Here is a 3574-nt window from a genome sequence, read left to right on the forward strand (position 1 = left end):
CCTCAAAGCTGTGCGTGGGACTCTGTAGATTTTAGAAACGGTCCCGGAGCACGTTTGTTTTTTATAGGCTACAAAAAATATATGGTCAATCAACGCCCAGATTGCATGAAACCCAGCAACACTCAACAGAGAGGTTAACCTGACCTGAACATTGACTGAACCCTGACAGGTCACCCTGACCCAAAACTGCATCCCCTTGGTCACACATTGACACACTGCTCAGTCACTTTTGTGCAAGATGTCTACATGTGCTGCTGTAGGGTCAATGATATATTACCCTAACGTGACCTACAACAAGGACCTCACACTTGTTCTCTCCAATAGTGCTCTAGATATTTCCCCCACATATCTCAAAGATAATGCCACAGTGAAGTTATAGATATCATCTGGCACTAGATATTTGAATATATACCAGTCCTTCTTCCTTGATATTTCGCTCCAAAATGTAACCCTATAAAACCAGCTGAAAGAATTTTAGCTGCAGTGCTCTCCATTCCGAGGCAGTGCAGTTGCCATACCAGACTGTGACGCTAGTGTTTGATTGATTGAAAACTTTATTAACAGATTGCAGAACGGGTACAGTACAGCTCAATACACACAATTGTTAAGGGGATGCAGACCAGAGAAAGACCTCAATGCAGTACCGTTACATTTGTGACCAGGCACGTCCACACATAGAGGCCATGGGGTGCTTGAGCACCTGCCTTTTTCAGCCTCATCCAAAAAGTGCCCTTTTTGAATAAAAATTAAATATATATTTTTTTTACCGTTACGCATATAGACTGCCCTTCCAACTGAAAAATGTCAGGATAGAATCAAAATAGGTAAAGAGAGAGAGATGCCCCATATTCCATTGCAGTTTGCACGGCCTCCTCAGCGTGCCTCTCCGCGGACCTATATATTTTATGCATAGCGTGGGTGGTGATGATGATGATGATAGAAACCGCTGTGGCCCATACAGTTGAATGCTGGTATTACACTCACTGAGGGACACGAAGAAGTCAAGTCCGATGGGATTTGGGAATCTCAAATACAAATCGGGATTGGAATAAAAATTGCATTTATATTAAACAATACAGAATATACAGCACTTCTTGGGGTCTGTAGGGTAAGCACTTATTCCCTCCCCCCTGAACATTTATGGAGATGTATGGGCCTTTTAGGTCAGTGATAAAAGTGTCTTTCAAGGATAAGTGAGCTCCTGCACTGATTATTATAGTTCAATATTCAATATTTGATCACCAAAACCCCCCAAAAAGCATAAAAAGGGGCCCCCCTGCCCGAAAAGGGCCCTTAAAAATCGGTTAATATATACACACAAGTGTAGTGCCCTTTTCAGCCTTTGAGCACCTGCCCCTCTAAAGTCCTGTGCACGTCCCTGTTTGTGACATACAGTAAATATATACAAGGGTGAGGCTTGGTCTCTCTGTGTTCTCTCTCTCTCTCTCTTTCTTTCTCTCTCTCTCTCTCTCTCTCTCTCTCTCTCTCTCTCTCTCTCTCTCTCTCTCTCTCTCTCTCTCTCTCTCTCTCTCTTTCTCTCTCTCTCTCTCTCCCACGGCTCCCACGGGCCGAATATTACCCTTTTCTTGACTCCTTCTGTATCACAAACAGTACTGTATTTGCAAATCTGGTATGTCATAAATGTATAGATGTAGCAGTACTGACTATCTGTATGTCATGTATGTCATATATGTCCTGATGAATTGAAAATGGGGGACCCTGATGTAAACAAGACGAAAGTCTTTCTCTGGTCTGCATCCCCTTAACAATTGTGTGTATTGAGCTGTACTGTATTGTACCCATTCTGCAATCTGTTAATAAAGTTTTCAATCAATCAATCAAAAACCCCGATCCTTGCGAGATTAAATCCACGTGTACCTCTCGGTGTGCCGAAGCTTTTCCTAAATCACTTCCATCATCGAAAACGAGGGGAAAAGGTCGGCTTGCAACCCTGAAAATGTCGCGTGATTTTAAAAACGCTGTATTAAGTGAGCCTATTATAGGCTCCATGCGAGCTTTTTACCGTGGAAACATCTGGGCGTCCCGCAACTTTTACCCATTCACATGTAGCCCCGAAAACGCTTAGAAAAGGAAACTTGAATGCGTGGAATAAACGCGCCGAAACGGTAAAGTGTCCCACGGGCGCGCCGTGATTCCGATCCGCGGGGCATAGAGGAGACCGTAGGACACCTTTTTGCAACCGAATATGTGTCTCGAATTTGCTCCCACGCGGCGCGCAAAATCGCGCGCCCAGCCTAGTAAATGAGAAAAGCCTGCCCCTAGTGGAGCAGGACAGTCCCTACACAATTATAACAGTACAGGACACAAAATGATTTAACTCCTACTGACCTGAAAGCGTCCGAAGCTGCCCGCTTCCTCCAGGATGCTGTCAAACGTCATCCTCAAAGCTGTGCGTGGGACTCTGTAGATTTTAGAAACGGAGCACGTTTTTTATAGGCTACAAAAAATATATGGTCAACGGCAACGCCCAGACTGCATGAAACCCAGCAACACTCAACAGAGAGGTTAACCTGACCTGACCTGGATCAGAAAACATTCCCTGCAGGTCACCCTGACCCAAAACTCCATTTCCTTGGTCACACATTGACACACTGCTCAGTCACTTTTGTGCAAGATGTCTACATGTGCTGCTGTAGGGTCAATTATATATTACCCTAACCCTAATGTATCATCAAGGACCAGTCACACCCAGCACATCACCTCTTTTTAGCTCCTTCCCTCAGGGAGGAGATACCGGTCCATACATGCCAAGAGTACACGATTTATGAACAGCTTTTCCCCCCAAGCAGTTAGACTGTTAAACACTCATTGACTGTCCCCTCACGTGCACCATGCACTTACCACTGCACTTGATAATCTCTGATTACCACCCATTATGCACTTTATTATTTAAAATATTCTGTTATGTACAGTGTTATGTGTTATGTGTTCATGTATGTATTATGTACTACGGTCTGTGGGAGCTCCCCTGAAATTTCGTTGTATACTTTGCAATGACAATTAAAAGTCTATTCTATTCTATTCTAAGACAATCGGGTCTAGCCTGCCAGCTCTAGAAGAGATCTACGGTGCCAGGCTGCTTCCCCGTGCCTCTGGCACTATCAACAACCCCTCTGGTCACCCAGCCTCAGGCCTCTTTGTCCCCCTCCCCTCGGGCAGACGTCACCGCTCTATCACATGCTCTACCTCTCGGTTTACAAAGAGCTTTTTCCCCAGTGCTGTGCGGAGCCTGAATGACTCCAAGAGCTATAGTTTTGTATTTTATCCTATTTTGTTTCTGTGTTTTTATTAGTGTTATTAGTCAGGTTTGTGGAAGCGCTGTTTTAACTATGATATGCACTTTTAGGGGATGTTCGATATCAATTTTAGCATTTGTCTTTTTTATACTGTCTGTGTTTTTACATATTTTTCCTGGTACTGTTTACACAGTGTTTGCTCATATACCCGTATTCCAATGTGGATTCGTCCATACATGGCAATAAAAATCTTTGACTTTGACTTTTGACTTTGATATATACACATGATGCAGACAGGAGGCTCTCCCTGAGTGTAA

The sequence above is a fragment of the Notolepis coatsorum genome (genome assembly GCF_963971535.1).
Source record: "Notolepis coatsorum genome assembly, chromosome: 15".
NCBI lineage: Eukaryota > Metazoa > Chordata > Actinopteri > Aulopiformes > Paralepididae > Notolepis > Notolepis coatsorum.